Here is an 18,770-nt window from a genome sequence, read left to right as displayed (position 1 = left end):
CTCCTTCTGCACATGCATCATCAGAGGCTTTCTCATAATGCAAAAAAAAAAAAAGTGCTCAATCTCATGCATGTGCAGTGTAAGGCAGCGCTGGACGTGACAGCTGGCATCAGAAAAAAGAGGGAAGCTACGCCAGCGTGGGACATCTGAAGTTAGGGTGAATTCACACTGGTAGTAAGGTGGCATTTGCTGGATTTCCCCTTCCTCACGCCAGGAACCACTGCAGCTTAAAATAATGCTAGCTCTGAAAGCCGAGCACTTACCGCCTGTTACCAATCCCAGGTGCCTAGCAGTTACCAGTAGTCACTCGGGAACAGTAAATGGCCCAGTTTTTTTGCTGCTAATGTAAAACTAAGCCTCACTTGTTACGCCACATTGATCACACTATTACCCTGCTTCAAGGCATTACACACTTAAAAATTAGAACACTAGGAAGTTGGATGAAAATACACACCACTGGACAGTTGGGGCATAATACATAGAATGGAAAAATTGCACATACTAACAGGGCAGGCACTAGAAAGTTGGAACAAAGTATAGGGGGTAGGTAGAAAACTGACCCTAATAGAGGTTACTGGATACTTGTGGCATCCCTATTTAATGTACAGCGCTGCGTAATATGTTGGCGCTATATAAATCCTGTTTAATAATAATTTAATAATAATAAACTACTGGGAACAATAAATTTGCCGTGTCTTTTCCTTTTTTTTACCACCCGGCTACAGCTTCCCCCCACCTGGCTGAAAAAAATGTCTGGGTAGAACACTGTAGAAGTTATATTGTGTGACTCTTCTGAGATATTTGAGGCCCCTCCGTGAATAATTCAGTGTTCTGTGTAAAGTACTGTATAAATAATGGATATTAATACCATCTGGCTGCAGTTCCTGGTGAGGATTTATTTTGGCATGTATTTGTGTTAGGGTTTGGGTGATTATATAATATGCTGTAATGGTAACTTTCTGATTCTGTGTCTTGTAAGATGCTTTTCTCCAATGGGTGTCAGGTCTCTTTATAGGTTTCCTGGCTCTATGGCCTACTTACATACTGTTGGCATCTGTCCAGTTGAAGCTGGTAGGAGTCCACTCACATTACATCTTGCAGATACACATTCATGGCTATGAGGCAGTAATCTCCAACAGATTCCTATACCAAGTGAAACAAAACATTTTCTGTATCCCGGCACCCCTCCTTCTAGCTAGATGCGTCCACCATGCCGCTGTCATCACTGAATAACCTTTGACACGTTATAAATATGCTTCATGGTGAAAGGGGCAAACATGAAGGTTTGGAGATAACGGACATGGATGATGGTCCTGTTTATTCAGTTTATTAGGAGATTGTTAAATTTTGCTTTCTTTGGTTGGTTCAGGAAAGCATTGCATACAGCAGAGGTGCAGCAACCATCTATTGAATTTGTTAGGCTTGGAACAGGCACTAGATTTATGTTGCTGGAAGCAATCTTTCTTGATTGTTTCCAGTGACAGTTAAATGACCAAGTGCTGTACACCTAATTCTGCCCAGTTCAATAGGAAAGGGGGAAAGGGGGAGGGGGGGGGCACGATGCACCTTGCTGTGACTTCCCCATAGAAAATCACAGCAGTTGTCCCCACTCGGTGGCCAGGACAGATTAATAAAGGACATTTGGGGACCACTGCACACATGCTACATTTTTACCCAGGACAATAATCCATCTCAGGTGACTGTTATTGAGCATTTTTATGTAGCCTTACTCAGATACATGAGAGATGAGTCTTTGCTGGCTGTTATGTCATTATGATATTTGCATTTTGCTATACTGAATAAGCTTCTTTATGCATTACAATTATGTGAGTTAGTCATAAAGTATGCATTGTTGTGTAGAGGACTATGGGCTTTTTTTTAACCAGAATCAGCCATTTGCCAAAAAATCTGCAGATTGTTCATTTTTTTTGGTTGATCATGTGGGTAAATTTTGGATATCAAAAGTATATAAGTGGATAAAGTTTAAGTGGAAAGAAAGACTAGAGATCCCTCTAGTCTTTCTTTGTTCTATTTATACTTATATTTTGAATATACCTATAACCACATGATCAACCAAAAAGATGGGAAGAGTCTACAGGGAGCCATGCAAGCTATAATTCATTATGGTGTAGAATCCTAAATTTACAGATTCAATGCATGCATATCTGAGATATCTGCATGCAACTATTCAGGGAAATCTAAAGTTGTCTAGCTGTTTATAGTCAAATGAGAAGCATTTAGGACTTAGAATAATTGGATCATTTGAAATCATGAAAAGGTCTTCTCCAGCCACAACTTATTTTGTTTTGGATTTAGTGTGAGAAGGTAAAACGTTTTTCATCTCCTTGTTTATTGTATAGCAGTGGTCGAGTGACAAACCGCTGTGCTCCTCTCTATAGGAAAGCACATGGGCTGTTCCTTTTATTCATTCATCAACCCACAAGGCCAAGTTGATGAACTGATGACTGCTGTAAAAACACAAGAGTTTTGCATGTTACATGCCCAAGCAGTTGTCTTGGACAATAATAAAACATGTGTACAAAGCTTTAGGAAGATTTAGATCCCTGTCAAACTTTTATTGCTGTCTGACTCGTGATTATGTCAGCTGGATCACTGATGAAACTTATCAAGGACCAACCACTCTGCTGCACATAAAGCAAGTTTGTGTCCTGTTACTTGGAAAAGGAGACAAATTTAAAAGGTAAAAATGTACCTTCAAGAATGTTGAATACAAATTTTGCCCTGAAACTAGATTTTTTTTTTTATAAGCACCCAAAATAAGATGAAAACAGAAGATGGATACTAACCTATGACACTAAACCAGTATGAGACATAGTACAGAGCATAATAGAAATGAACAGACTCGTTAAGTATAAACCGACACAATGTATCATAAGACAGTAAAAAATAAACAGTGCAAAACACCATCATTCAGTGTCACAGTTACATGACCACGTCAACCAGATACGTGCATAAGTCTCAATTAATAACTTCATCGGTTCCTGTTTTTTTTCAAAAAAAGAAAGAGATTAAGACTGGGAAGAAAAGGAGCATGATAGAAAAAGAGAGGAAAGAAGGAGGAGGGAACAAGGGGGTAGATAAGGAGGGCTGGGGTTATGGGCAGGCAGTGACCCAACAGCGTTGTGACATTAGTCAGGTGAGCTAAGCGACTGTCTGTATTCAGCAGAACTCTTAACATCATCCCAGTAAAACCAGGTGCGTACCGTTTCTGTGATGACTGCTCCCGTGGTTTACTTAGTTCTTCCATGTATTGTATGTCATTCACTCTGGTAGTCTATTGTTTAAGTGTGGACGGGGCAGTATGTTTCCATAGCGTAGGAATACATACCTTTGCGGCATTCAGTAAATGGCGCAGGAGGGAGCGCTTGTATCGCTTCTTTAAAACGGCAGACACATGCAGCAGTGCCAGCTCGGACCGGTCCACAATAGATATCCCTGTCAACTTGTTAATAATCCCAGCAACCCCCGCCCAGAAAGATGCCAGTATAGGGCAGGTCCAGAAGATATGTTGTAATGTGCCCATATGTTTACCACATCTCCAACATACAGGGCTTACATGTGGGTACATTCTAGCCTATAAATCTCGTGTCCTATACCATCTGGTAAGTAGCTTATATTTCATCTCTTGATAGCGGTTACTAATAGAAGCCTTGTTTCCATAGTAAAGAATACGCTGTACCTGTTCGCCAGTAAACTTGACATTAAGATCCCTGTCCCACCTGGAGAGAAACAAGGGCGTTGGGTAATCACCGGCCATCAGAAGCATTTTATATGCATAGCTCTCTGATACCTCTAGAGCTGCGTACACACCTGCAATTTTTCTCGTTGGAAAGGATCTTTCACGATCCTTTCCAACGAGAAAAGACTGCACGATGCATGAACGATGCTGTACATACAGCACCGTTCATGCTCTATGGAGAGGGGAGGGGGAGAGCGACGGAGCGGCACCCTGCTGCGCGCTCTCCCCTTCCCTTTCATTAGGATCGGTCGTCGTCCATCGACCATGGATCCGCCAGGACGGTCGTCGGACGATGGACGACGACCGACCGTACACACGGCAGATTTTCGCCCGATAATTGGCCGATACCGAGGGTTTACAGGCTTTAGAGGGTTCCCAGGTTTACACAAATTCTCCAGGGGGTTGAGGTTTCTGTGGAAAGTCTGGGCAGAAGGCATTGAGGAAATAAAATGCTGAAACTGTATTCTATTCCAGTTATCTTGGGGAGGAAGGGAATGGTCCAGTTGAATCTGTTTTACCGCAGTGCACTCAGTGGGCTGCATAAAATGTATAGCTCTGAAAATACCTTGTTCAATCCACTGCTTAAAGACCACATTTTTTTTACTAGTAGGGAACTCAGGGTGGCCAAGTATAGGGGACATCAGAGAAGGGAATGACTCGACGCCTTCCCTATGGAATTGTTAGCCACTACTTTCAGCATTTCGCCTATTAAAGGATGGCGACGAAGAGAGCTGCAAGCCTCCGACAGGGACCACGCAGCAGTACTCGGCAGTATGGGAGACAATGAATCTTCTAATCTCACCCAGCCCTTAAAACTTGCGTGTCTGCACCAATTCACCAGATGGGTCAGGTGCCCTGTGGTATAAAATCAGGTCAGGGAAAGCCATCCCACCCTTGTCTTTCGGGAGTCGCAAGAGAAATTTGGTAATCCTAGGAGTTTTGGTAGACTAAACAAATTTAAGGTATTCAGACCTGAATTTCTGTCGTACATGTGGAGGGATATGCACCGGCAAAGTCTGCAATAGATAGAGAAGACGAGGCATAATAAAAATATTGCAGCGCCCAAACCATGAGAAGGCCTGTTGCCGCCAGCGTTGGAGATCGCTTACGAATAGTGTTTAAAAGTGGCCGAAAATTAGGTTCTACCACCCTAGTAATGTCTGCCGGGATATTAGTTCCTAAATATCAAATTTAGCCTCTAGACCACTTAAATGGAAACGACAGAGATAGATCTACTTCCAGCGTTTAGAAAGACTAACACCTCCGATTTTTGAAGATTGACTTTATAATCTGAAAGTTGGGCATATCTGTTCAATTCTCTAGGAATATTCGGAATAGTAATGCAAGGCGAGGTTATATTGAAATTAGTTTTTAAATCGCACTAGGAAGACGTACATCTGTTACTGTTTGTCCATCAATACATGGTACTGCTGAATTAAAGGAATAAAATCTTTCTTGGTTTTCAATAGGCTAATTAGGTTTCCAAATAACCATCTCAAAGATCAAAATGCTAACAACATACTCATAATATGCAAAAGTAATTATTGCGGGGATTGAAAAGAAATCACTGGAGCCTTGTAAAAATAAAAAACAAGCATTACATATATCGCTGCTCTTAAAATCATCAAGCAATAGTGCTCTGAGAGAAATGTGAAATTGTTGTCAATGGCATACAGCCAACTTGCCGAGATGTTGATGATGTTGCTGTGCAGGTGTTTGACAGTGAAAAAAGAGATCTGATCTTTAAATTCTGCTTCGAGTGTGCTATGAGAAATCATTTGTGTTGCCAAGAACAGACCGCAGAGTCTATACGATATTCTTAAGACTATTGTGGGACTAGGAGAAAGATTTGACCATTTCTGTCTGTCAGCTAAATGTGTATTTTAAAAGAGATCAAGTAAAAAGTTTACACTCCCTTGTCTATCAATCCAAATTACATGCTGCAATTTCATCAGATCAGAATTTTTTTTTTCATTGTGTTTTTGTCTTACTGTACTTTGTTTTGACCTTACATGTGTTTTATGACATCAGTTCTATGTGCACAGAATAAAATGACAAAAACTAGACACAAAAGCTATGTGGCATTCCAGTATATAGGAAACAATAAAAAATTGTAACTTTAATAAAGCCTGATATTAGGCAGAAATCGTTATATTATCTAAAAAGGTTTTTTGCTTATTAAAATTTAATTTTGCTCTCAGGCTCTGCTTCAGTAGTACCGTTCTAGCAAATGGCTATAATTAGATTAGAAGCCTTCTAAGCGCTGGTGACAATAACAGACTCTCATTGAGCATGTGCTGAATTCTACATGCATCTGGTTCCTATTGGCTGCTCATGTTGCTGCTTGCCTCCTTCCATAGCTTTTTACTGTAATCCTTTTATGCTGCATTAGAGACAGACAGAGGTATTGTCCTCTCGCAGTTAGTGCTAAAGGTGCTCGGAGTAGAGGATAAAAGGGACCAACCAGCCAGCGACATCACTCTCTCCCCAGAATCTAAAGCCTCTTTTGGGTGCTTGATTGCAAACAGAGGTCAAATGAAGAGGGTATATCCATTCTTTTCTATCTACTCTATAAAATACGCTCATGCATGAAATTAATGCTCTTGATCATGCAATCTGTTTTATGAGCTGTGGTGTTTTAATATTTGATTTATGTTGTTTTTCGGAGAATAGCACATTAGTTATAGGGGAGAGGGAGGCTGCTTGCAATTTCTTTGTGTTTAGTCTGCATGCAAGATGTCTTTTTACTGTATGTGCATCCTGTCTTTTAATGACACATATGTTACGGTTCATCGCTGTTAGTTGGACTGTGAACAGAACAACTGATTAACGCTGCTTTTCCTTTGGGAGGACAGGTTTTACAGTATATGGATGGTGTGCACCTATAACTTTATATGCTGTGGATATAAAGCTTATCTGGTCTTTAATAACTTGTTTAATGTGTTGTGTTTAGTTTTTTTTTAATCACCCTTATCCCTTTACTTTTAACTGTTCTGGACCACAGGTGTGCAACCTGTGTGGCTTTATATCTAGGTCCACAGGTTGTTCTATTATTATACATTTATCCTGCGCGTGTTACAGTGAAAACGTGTGCAGCTTCTCTTTTGCAGCCAATCGCTTTGGAGCTGTCAAAAGAGTGAAAGATAATTGGTTAATGTTGGCTTCTCTGGCTTGCACATTGCTGTTTTGAAATAAAGACTTCTGTGTTGGTGGCTTTATATGTCTCAGAACATCACAAATTAAACATACATACCAAGATCAGTGGCACATGAGCAGCCAATAGGAATCATTTCTGATATGATCCTTAGCAAATGTGTTTTTGTTACTATCCTTGTGCTTCTATTGATAATAATCAGAAAGTTGGGCAACATTCATTGAGCTCATTACAAAAGTCTGCATGACTCCAATCATGAAGGGTCACAATACAACAATGCAGAAACCACATCCCAAATGTTCCCGATTTGGAGGGACTGCCCCTCTTTTAGAACAGGGTCCCTCTGTTGTTCCTTAGTTTGGGTGAATTTTATTAAAAAAATATTTAATTAGTTAACTACCAAAAAGTGTTCTCGCACAAAAATGTTTATTTAGCTAATACATTTTTTCATTTGTTGTTTTGTAAAGTTAATATGAAGAGAAAGTAAAAGGTCATTTGCCTACTTTCTTTAAACTAAAACATGTCCCTTTTCCCTATCACCAAAAGTTGGGAGGTATAAATATGCATATACATTTAATTAAAATGGATATAGAGCCTTTAAAATGCAACCAAAGCCTGCTATTCTCAACTGTCCCCATGCAGGGTGCTGCCATCTTCATTTCCTTCTCACCATCATCTTGATTGGTCAGATCAGAATTACATAATTTCCATGCAGGGACACCGAAGTTCATAAAGTCCCAGCAAGTGCAGGGGAAGCCAGGATTGTCAAGTATCCTGACATCAAAAGCTGCACTACACATGTGCAGTTCTATTTACAGTTCCATGGTGCTATCAGACTAGTAAGAAGGATTTTTGCAGAAGGGACATCACCTGCCCCCTGCCTAATTGAGGGGATAAAAGGAAAACTTTAATTCCACTTAAAGCCCCAGTTAGGTGACTTGGACTAGGTTGAGATATTGCTACCAGTCTGCTGCGGACAGGAGCTAGCATTTATGTAGTCTGTCCCCCCACTCCTTTAGTAAATGTAAATACTTTCATATTACTAGCATAAACTGTATGTACTCGGCATAAAACATATCTGATGCTAGGTTCGCTTTAAGTGTGCTAATTAATGTTTGTGAAATGATTCCATTAGAGAGAATTTAAAGGTCTAATAAACTGTGTGACGAAGACTGAAGCATTTACATGTGGACAGCAGGCACAATCATCCAGGAGACGGAAGTCATCTCACAAATGCTTGCTATTAACTTAGCTACTCACGTTTAAGCTTTTCCGTAATGCCTTTATCTACGTCAGTGGGTAAAGGAAGATCATATAAATATATTTGTATTTGGTCCCTTGGTCGTACTGTCTATGAAGTTGCTGCATGTCTGGATTATTGTATACATGTTGGTAATTTGAGTATATACTGTATGTTAGGTTACAAATGCCAAGCTGTGATAATATATCATACTTTATGCCTAAACGGTCATTTTCAGATACTTGTCTTTTAGTATGCATGAAAATCAGATAAAATAAGTTTTAGGAAAAACTTTGTTTATTGCTGGACTGTAATAGTGCTTCAAGTTTCCTCTCACATGTGATTATTGAAAACTAGTAACTTACTGAGTAATTTTGTTTTATCTCAGCAGTTATTCAGCAAGGGTGCTTTATCTGATGTACAATTAGAGGGAGAATGATCAATTCATTGTATGAAACTATGTAATTGAAATTTAAAAAAGTATTCAATTACCAGTGTAGGTGAGATAAGAACATATCTCAAAATGGGTCATATCCAGTACAGTGCTTAACCCCAAAATTTTTTTTATGCTAGGTGGGAAGAACTTTAAGGCTGGTGAAAGCCCTCGAATTGTGACCCAACTCATCAGTAACCATCCAAAAACTGTTGGGTGGTTGTTGAAAAGTTCCAGGTGGTGCACCTGGCTAAAGGGGGATGGGAAGAAAACACTATAGTAAGTGGAACTAGATAGAATAATCTGTATGTTTTTGAAATATTTTAATGATGATCTGTTCTTTATTTTGGCTGGACAAACAGGAACGCCACTGACTAAAACTTGTGTTTGTGTGTGTGTGGAAGTATTTACATACACAGCATATATGTGTTAAAAGATCCTCCATAGGAAATGTTTTCTTTTACTCACAACATGCATGTATGTACAAAGTTTTGTATAGACAATGTGCTGTCCAAGGCATGCCTGAGTGGCTTTACTATGCACATGTGTTTATTTTAATAAAGTGATTCCTAGAATGTCTTGGCTATATAGGCAAAGAAACAGAAAAAAAGTTTTTATCACTGCTTGAAACAGAATTAAACCCGCGATGCTTATCTGTTCCCGTTTCCTCTCAGAACGCCACCATCTTCCTGTAAATGATATTCGGCCATCTTGATTGGCCAGGTCGATAAAACTCCCACGCAGGCCCAATAGGAGTTAATTAATTTCCAGCATGGGCAAGAGAAGCTGGGATTGCCAGGTATACTAGGACCCAAAGCTGATGCTGTGCAATATGCTTGTTCTTGAACCTGATGGACACTTCAATGTCATCATGGAATATGCTCATACCATCAGGGAGGGGGTGGAAAATCAGTTGATAAAAGAAACTCTGATCATTCAGTATAATTAGGTAGTCAGCTGACTTCAATTTTTAGAAACATAATATTGCTGAACCTAGAGCTAAGCCTCTGAGCAACCCCAGATCATAACACTGCCCCCCTAAGGCTTGGGGCCTTTTTTTTTTTTTTTGGACAAGCAGTGTAGGTTAATTAAGAGGAGTGTGGTGGACCCACAAAGAAGTCACCTGGAAATATTGGCAGTTATTGTTAAACAAAAAAATTTCTTGAATGGAGTTACAGTGTCAATAGAAATATATGGTGCCACCATCTGCAGGGGATAATTCTGTTATATAACCAGATATAGGGAGTTCAGGCTGGAAGTATTGAGCGAACAGTAAGAAGAGCTGTGTCCTGGTAAGGACAGCATGGAGACAAGTGTAATTAACACATTACATGTCTCCTGCTGTCCTTTGCAAGGAAATATTACGTAACTGTCTTTTAGATTTGTTCAGCAATGTATGTAGGGTGACCTGTAACAATTGATCACTTATTCTTTTACTGATTGAGCTATGCTAAACCAAAATCTGATGGCTAAGAATTATTGCCAATGACCATTGCACTAACTCACTGAATGAGCCCATTATTCTAAATGAAAAGCTTGAACCTTATGAGATTGTAGTGGCTGGATTGATCCAGAGCATGCCCTTTGACATTGCTGTAATTCTTCTATGTAACCTGAAATCTGATTGTTTTGTCCTTTTATTGACAACCATTTTAGCCAAGTCCAACAAAGTTAGGAATAATATTAAAGAGTTAAACCCCAGTAATGTATTAAATTTTGTCTTCTACATTAATACTGCAGTGCTGGACAGCAAATTATGCTGATGGTTTAATGTGAAAGAGTTGAACAACCAACAGAGCCTACAACAAGAGGGGTCTTTTTAGTGCTAGCGCCGACATTCCTTATCCTTTTTCTTTTTTTATATTGGATGCTTGGATATTGGATCTACAGTTATCTCCCATTTAGGCCCTTAAACCACCTTCTGTTTAGGAGAAACCCCCTAGATAACCCTCTGTTTTATACCAGGGCCACCAAATGGTTTTCCAGCTAACTTATACTGTTCAGACACTGCTCTGACTTTAGGACCTGTCTAAGTAGCAAGGTTATATGCAAATCATAGCGGTCTGTGTAAAAGTCAAGTCTCCATCCTTTTCTCCATCATCCCTGTTGGTTAGTGAGGACACATTTTATTGAGCGAGTGATGGGGAGGCTGCAAAGTGAGTTGGATCTGGGCCAAGGTTAAGCAAATTTTTCCTAAGGTGTAGACAATGTGTAGGAAATCTGCAAACATGCTTTATATGTAAAATGTTTCATTTTAAAATTATAAATTAGCAAAGCATATCTGTAAAACTAGAAAGTTAAAGAGAAAATAGGAAAGAATCAGTGTAGACCATCTCATCTAAAAGAGCTGAAGGTGAGACACTTTCAATTGGCCATTTAGTCATGGTTCATTGACTTCTACTTGTATGATGTGTATTAACATAATTCCTTTCCATTTTCTAGCAGGCCCCATCATAAATAATGTTATCAGCTCAACTTGTACAATGAAGAATGAGGGGGAGAGATGTGACTCTGTATGAGTCATTGAGCTGTCACTGGCTCACCTTTTTATTGTAGCAAATTAAACATCTGCAGATTTTAATAACATACTGGGGTGCACAACTCCTAATCTTACTGCCAACTAAACACTGTAACAGATTTAAAATGTTGCCTAAATATCCTTTATTTCAGCTACAATTACTATTCTGTTTTTTGTCTTTAGAATTTTGGTTTCAGACCATGCATAAGAGACACTATATGAATAACAGATGGGCACCCTTATTATGGCTTGGCTTTTGTTATGTATACAAGACTATAGATGAAAGCATATATCTCTCTAGTGGGAGGTAGATGGGAAAACAAAAATCAGACCGTGGTTGTAACCCCTATGTATGTTATGTAAAAAAAAATTTTTTTTAGTAATTCTTCAAGTGCTTTAAGATCTGTAGGCAAGACCGTCCATAAGAGAAAGAGAATGGCCAACACATCTCTGTCTAAGGAGGAGGCAAATGGGACTATAATAAATACAAATAATTGCCCAATAACACTGTTGAAAGTGTCCTCAATGACAAGTTTTCTTATGCTTCTTTCTCGGAAATGGGGTGTTATATAATAGAGGTTCCGAAATTAGGAACACTGGAAAAAGTCTATGCTGCGTTTTCCTGTGTTTTTCTCTTGTTTTTACCGCAATTATGTTTCAAGTGCTTCCAAACACTTAAAAAACACAGGAAAACTCCCCTATTGAAATTAATGGAAGCATTTACCCACTTTTTTTGGCGTTTTCCAGTGTTCACCCTGCAATTTAATTTTTTAAATGTTGCAATTAGCGTTGGATAACGTTCATAAACCTGGCTCAAGGAAACGTCCTGGTGTAGATTAACCCATTGGAATGCATGGGAATTTCAAACATGGGCTTTTAAAGCTTGAGGTTTAACGCTGGGGAGAACGTCCATGTAGACTAAGCCTAAAATCATGTTATAGGGTAAAACGTTGAAACAAGGCCAGCATTATGATGATGCAGACAAGGTAAACTACATGGGAATGCTGAAGAAACCAGCCACTAGTGTGTATTTACCCATTAGGTACAGCTGTCTGTTCCTCAGATAAGGATATGATGTTGTTTTTTGTTTTTTTTGCCAATGTGCAAGCAATTTTTGATTTTTGTCTCAAGAGGAGCTTTAACATATGTTTGATTTTGGAAATGAATGGGGGTGACTAATACAAGCTGGGTAACCGTTGGAGCTGCTGCCTATAGCATCTGGTTATTTGAAATTGTATCTTGTTTCTAAAGGATCTATACTTTTCTAAGCACTTCTTTTGCTCCAGGCATTGTAAATCGCTCCCATTGTGTGGTAATATGATATAAACAATCCTGATGTGTTCATCCAGCAGTTAGACTTTTTGAAAGGCGTTTGGACTATTTCAGAAACAAATTCTCAGGCTTGCAAAGTTGAAAGTTGGATAAGCTCAGACCATAATTTATTATATGTATTTTATATATTAAGATTATTTGACAATCAGTTGATTCTGAGCAATTTGAATACTGTTTTTTTTTAGTCATTTACATGTTTTTGTCTGCCTTTTAATTTTTTTTTTTTTTATTGGTAACTTTGGACACTTTAATACTTTCTGCACTTCAATGTGGCTGCCATAAGCAACTACTAATAAGGTATAGATGTGGCAATTGCATTTCACCAGCTGACATCACTGAAGACTAAGCTTGGCCTATGTGTTGACCTAGGTTTGGTCTGGTTGAGCCATTACCCTGCTCGGTGTTCTAGAAGCACTGTGTAAGATCTCCCCTCCTAATATGTGTTACTTCCCCTACTTCCTAGAATGTAAGCTCTTTGGAGCAGGGTCCTCTTCTCCTGTCTCACTGTTTGTATTGGTCTGTCATTTGCAACCCCTATTTAATGTACAGCGCTGCATAATATTTTGGTGTTATATAAATCCTGTTTAATAATGTGGGACAGATATATGAATTCTATTGTGCACCTTACTAGAGCGTGCCAAGTATGGTGTTTGACCAAACCATGATTGACTCCCAGACCATAAATGTGACAGTAGCTGCAAGGGATTCCCCAGTTACATCATATATTTTTTTTAAATTTAAGTTAAATTTTTAAGTTTATTTTTTGTTCGAATATGTTAGCCCTCGTGTTTTTACATTTTGTCATTCCTTCCCTGTCATATAGTAACTTAAAAGTACTGCAAGAAATATGGCGACTGCCATTGATGACCTTGTGAAATTGCCTAATTTCCTGGCTATATTAGGCTTCAATCCTTGCCAAGACTGAGCAGGCATAAGCTTTTCTGTAATACATAGTTAGCACTTTGACCTTTGCAGCGCTAGGTCCCAGGTTTGAATCTCAGCTGAATTTATTCCTACATTCCAAAAACATGCAGTTAGGCTATTTGCCTTCCACCTAAAATTGACCTTATGATCAATGACTTATGACTATAGTAGGGACATTAGATTTTGAGCCCCTTTGAGGGACAGCTAGTGACATGACTATGGACTTTGTAAAGCGCTGTAAAATATGTTAGCACTATATAAATACTGGATAATAATTACACCTTACGCTCACATTACCAAAAGTCCAGATAATGTAATACTGCATGTGCAGATTAAGGTCCTAATACCACTTCCAAAGTTTAGTTTGCCATCGGAACAGGAGGCGCCCTACATTACGGCAACTGTGTATTAGCAAGCACCCCAACCCCCAAAAAAACAAACAAATGGATCACAGAGGAGGACAGTGAATGGTGCATTTGCCTATCCCAGCATGCCGCAGTCTTTAATATAATAACTCCTGAGATAAGGGAGGGGACAAATGAAATAGGATTAGTCAGGTAAAAAATCTCTTTAAAGTTACAATTGCAAGAAATTTAGCTTAAAGCAGGATGTTAACATACCAGAAAAACAAGTAAGCAGAGAGAGTATAAGTTTAAAATGCAGCTCATTTTAAATATATGTTCACATATCTCTTTACTGCAATTGGGTAAGGTCAGGATAACTTTTTGATTGGTTGCTAAAATCATCTCAAGTTGGCTTATGACCTGTCTTGTACTGCATAAGGGTAATCATCCAACCTCCCACTTTAAAGTGCAGTTACTGTCTAATTTTGCATTTCCCACACCAGAACGGTCTAAGAATCTGTGTGTCACTGAACCGTGGGAATAGATCACCTCTGAAACACGAGTTAATCATTTTGAAGTAAGTAATGATATAGTACAATGGTATTCCCTGCCACAAATTACTGGTTAAGTCAGTGACTAACAAGATTTTAACAGCAGTAATAAAAAGTAAATACGGACACAGCCTTATATATTCTCAACATAATCATTTCCTAGAAAAAACAAAAATAAACTAGCAAAGCATAGTGTTAGACTGACTTTGTGACCTCAGAAAATGAACACGTGGACTTTGACTGGATGGCATGGGAAAGAAATCCAGTGGTCTTGTAAGTTGTGTCTAAAAGGAAAAAACAAATATTCTGCTTGGAGCAATCAACTTTGTTCTTTACTGGGTGGAAAAAAACAGGATTTAGCTAATATAGGGACCATATAATGTTCATGTATAAGTTTGATGCCACCGTAATAGTGAGCTATTGTTCGATGTGTTACCTGCACACTCTCTGCACCCCTTCTTCTGTCGTAATTGCCAACACCACCTGGAGCTTCTGGGTATAGGGGGTTTTCGGAGGGGCACATGTTACCTGCTTCCCTGTAACATATGCAGGACAAGTAGCCAGTCATTAGTCTGTCATTAGAAAACTTTCTCATGACCATGGAAGTGAAGGTTACTGCTTTACCAGGTCACCAAGAAAACTGACTCCAATGAATGAAGGAGCGGCAGGGGGAGACTATAAGGTGGGAAAAAGGGCATTTGCAGAGAAACTTACCCTTGCATAAGTAGAATGACAGTGTTGCTTTAGAGAAGTGTTTCTCAAAGTTTACAACACGAGGAACCCTTGAAATAACTTTCAGGTCTTCAGAGAACCCCTACTATATCTACAGCTCACCGGTGGTCAAATCTAAAGAATTCCTCTTACATTGCTGGCCATTGGGAAAAATGTCACTCTTACAGATATCCCTAAAGAGCATTGGTGTCACTTTAACTGACTTTTTTTTTTTTTTTAGAGGAATGCATTTGGTCATTCCTCCGGAACCTCTAAAGGAACCCTGGTTAAGAAACACTGCTTTAGAGTGTATGACCACTTTTGTTTTAGTTTTGGATAGAATAGGGAAGAATTACAACCCCAGTCTGATTTGCACTGCTATTTAGGGCTGCATAGTAGAGCTCCTTGCTTTACTGTCTTGGTGACAACGGTTTTATCGGACAGAAAGGAAGGGCAAATCTTCCAAACATGGACTGATATAATCTGATGAGGGTTCTCTATTGCCCTTTCTCTAAAGTGTTTTATTTCTTTCAGTCTTGCTGTTAATGTTTATTGTTTTTTTTTTTCTTTTTTTTTTTTTTACATAGGAGTGTATGTATTCCTTAAAAAATTAATGGTGTTTGGTAAACAGTGAGAAGTTTGTGCACTGCTAAAAGATAAATGTGCATATGCAAAAGATCATTTTGATACATAAAAAATTTACCAAGCTAAGGAATGACAGGTGAAGTGCTTTCATTTTCTGCGTGCCTGCTCTGCACATATTTTATATGTGAGTGACCTGGAAGAATATGTCAGCTTTGACAAATGGTGTGCTGACCAGGCATGCCGACAGTCAATATCTGCAGATGAATAGCTGTGGATGCAATGTCATGGCTGGAAATGGAAGTGGTAGCACAGCTTTTCTAAAGAAACCTCCATGAGTCGGATTAGCAGAATTCAATTAATAACTACATAGTGTATACTTTAAATTGGCTATCCTTGCTTAAAAAAAAAAAACAAAGAAATAAAAGTGTCCTTCATGTAGAAATGTACCTTTCTTTTCTGCTGCGAGCAAATACCAAACTCTTATTTAATACTGTTAAATGTGTATTAAAAAAAAATGTAATGTATTTTACATGCAGTAATCTTGTATAAGTATTATCATCTAGTAAGGCCCTGCTAGGCAGACCTCAAGGATGATCAGTACTTCAAGCCAGACTTTCTCTGCTATATTTGCATATGTTGCCACAGAACACGCAATGGAAGGAAAGAATAGACTGCTTACCTTATCAGTCTGCTGCTTCTCCCTCACTGTATTATCAGACGGGATAGGAAGGTGTCCAATGTGTACTGGTTAATGTCAACAGTAAAAAAGCAGTGGTTGCCTGTCTGGCTTTGTGTTCTGTCGGGACTGTAGAAATCAGACCAAAAGAAGGAGTAATCTTTTAGAAATGTAAGGTTCATTCATTTGAATGACAAATTTGAAAGCTGTGCACCAAGCAGATGTGTAGCATTTGTCCTATATTCTACCTGTTTTAACAAGCACTGTTCTAACTTCCAGGTTCCAAAATGTGCCAGTTCCTAGTTATGCATTGACTTGTGAATGCTGTCCGTTCACACAGGGATGTTGATACACCAATTGCAGATGCTGCTGGACAGAGGAGTCTAAGGGCCACATCCCCACACTTTTACTGCTTAGTGTTTCTAGTGCTTTACTCTAACAGTATGATTTTGCGAAATTGCTCAGAGATTTTGAATTATAATCTCTGCAACCTATAAAAAAGACAACAATTGTTATGAAGGATACTCTGTTAAATTACATATACGATGTACTACTCTGTACAGCTGGCTTACAAGAATAGGTTTTGATTCTCTGGAATTTAACTTGCATTGCTATTCTGTTAACTTGCAGCATGAAAACATTCTACAACTTACTGTATAAACATTTCCTGGAGCAGAAAAATAATGTACGGGAATCTGTATTTGCCTTAGATGGCAATAAGATCCTTCTTTCTTCTATGGAAATAGATGGAATTTAGGCATGTGACAAATGATCCAGCACAGTGTCACACATCACGCCTTAACCTGTCCCCCCTCTCTGCCTTGTACATACTTCACATGCCAAGAACGTGATACCTGTCACACAGTAACATTAGACTTCCACACCAAATCTTGCACTTTCCATTAAACAGTAATCCGCATGTATGTTTCCTAGTACATATCACTAGATGAAAACCATAAATCCATAACTGACACAATGAAGTGTTCTTTCACTAACAAAAGTTTTGTTTTGACACAATATTAAATTGTCATTTTTGCCCGGAGTTTAGCCCTAAGTCATTGAGTTGTTACATAAGGATTTAGCAAATATGTACTAGATATACTGTAGTTAGACTGATATAGGACAAGTTCTAAACCGTTATTTTAAGTTCACTTATGAATAGAATTTTTGTTCTTGAAGTTATTTTCAGTCAGAATTTTATAGATGTAATAAAACAACTACTTGTGGCAGTTAAAAGCAACATGTTAAATGAAGAAACCTCAAAAAAAAAATTATATACATACATGTAGTCCCCAGGTTAAGAACATTCGACACACAAACGCGTCCTATATACGACCGGGGCTTCCCTCCTTGCTCGTGTGCAGGACGGAGGCTTGACCGGGTGGTTTGCATGACTTGCAGATGAAATCTTTTGCTAAACATGGCTGAGCCTGACCTTTTCTGCAGAGCTCTTGTAACTCTTTAATGACCAAGACAAACTCTGCAATTGTTTCTTTTTGCATATCAAAGTGCAGCTTGCTCCAGAAGTTAATGAGTGTCTAGGCTATATGAAGATTTTTTTTTTTTGCTTTGTTTGTGATTAACTTACAGTGTCAATTTTATACGGTAACTGACACCACCCTGCCTAATATGTTGAGACAAACATCTGTCCTAATTGCCTTTATTAAAACAATGTACCTGTTCTGACTTACATACAAATTCAACCTAAGAACAAACCTACAGTCCCTATACCTCTCATGTAACCCGGGGACTACCTGTGTGTGTATATGTACAGTTATAAATTTATATTTGGACAGAGACAACTTTTTTCTAATTTTGGTTCTGTACATTACCATAATTAATTTTAAATGAAACAACTCAGATGCAGTTGAACTGCAGACTTTCAGCTTTTATTCAGTGGATTGAACAAAAAGATTGCATAAAAATGTGAGGAACTAAAGCCTTTTTTTAAACAATCACTTCATTTCAGGGGCTCAAAATTAATTGGACAAATTAAAAAGCTGAAAATAAAATGTTCACTTGTAATATTTGGTTGAAAACCCTTTGCTGGCAATGACAGCCTGTAGTGTTGAACTCATGGACATCACCAGGTGCTGGGTTTCCTCCTTTTTAATGCTCTGCCAGGCCTTTACTGCAGCGGCTTTCATTTGCTGATGTTTGTGGGCCTTTCTGTCCGAAGTTTAGTCTTCAACAAGTGAAATGCATGCTCAATTGGGTTCAGATCAGGTGACGGACTTGGCCATTCAAGAATATTCCACTTCTTTGCTTTAATAAACTCCTGGTTGCTTTGGCTGTATGTTTTGGGTCATTGTCCATCTGTATTATGAAACGCCTCCCAATCAATGTGACTGCATTTAGCTGGATTTGAGCAGACAGAATGTCTCTGAACACCTCAGAATTCATTCGGCTGCTTCTGTCCTGTGTCACATTATCATGGATAAACACTAGTGTCCCAGTGCCATGGCAGCCATGCACGCCCAAGCCATCACACTGCTTCCGCCATGTTTTACAGATGATGAGGTATGCTTTGGATCATGAGCTG

At 38.8% G+C, this 18,770-nt stretch overlaps 1 protein-coding gene across 10 annotated transcripts in view; it reads left to right on the top strand.

Moving 5' to 3' along the window:
- FAM110B (family with sequence similarity 110 member B) overlaps nucleotides 1–18,770 on the top strand; it is a 102,629-nt gene that overhangs the window by 46,085 nt on the left and 37,774 nt on the right. Inside the window, exon 1 of one of the 10 annotated variants that reach the window (XM_072411166.1) lies at nucleotides 6,163–6,304. The exons of 8 other annotated variants lie outside the window; for them this stretch is intronic. The gene's annotated coding sequence lies outside the window, so the exon portion shown is untranslated. Of the gene's footprint in view, nucleotides 1–6,162; nucleotides 6,305–8,752; nucleotides 8,867–18,770 lie in introns of those variants that run through there. One more of the 10 variants, XM_072411170.1, reaches the window with a different exon arrangement.

This window comes from Pyxicephalus adspersus, chromosome 5 (assembly GCF_032062135.1).
Source record: "Pyxicephalus adspersus chromosome 5, UCB_Pads_2.0, whole genome shotgun sequence".
In the NCBI taxonomy this organism is placed as follows: domain Eukaryota; kingdom Metazoa; phylum Chordata; class Amphibia; order Anura; family Pyxicephalidae; genus Pyxicephalus; species Pyxicephalus adspersus.
The sequence above is the reverse complement of the archived record's forward strand: the minus strand, read 5'-3'. Positions and strand labels throughout refer to the sequence as shown.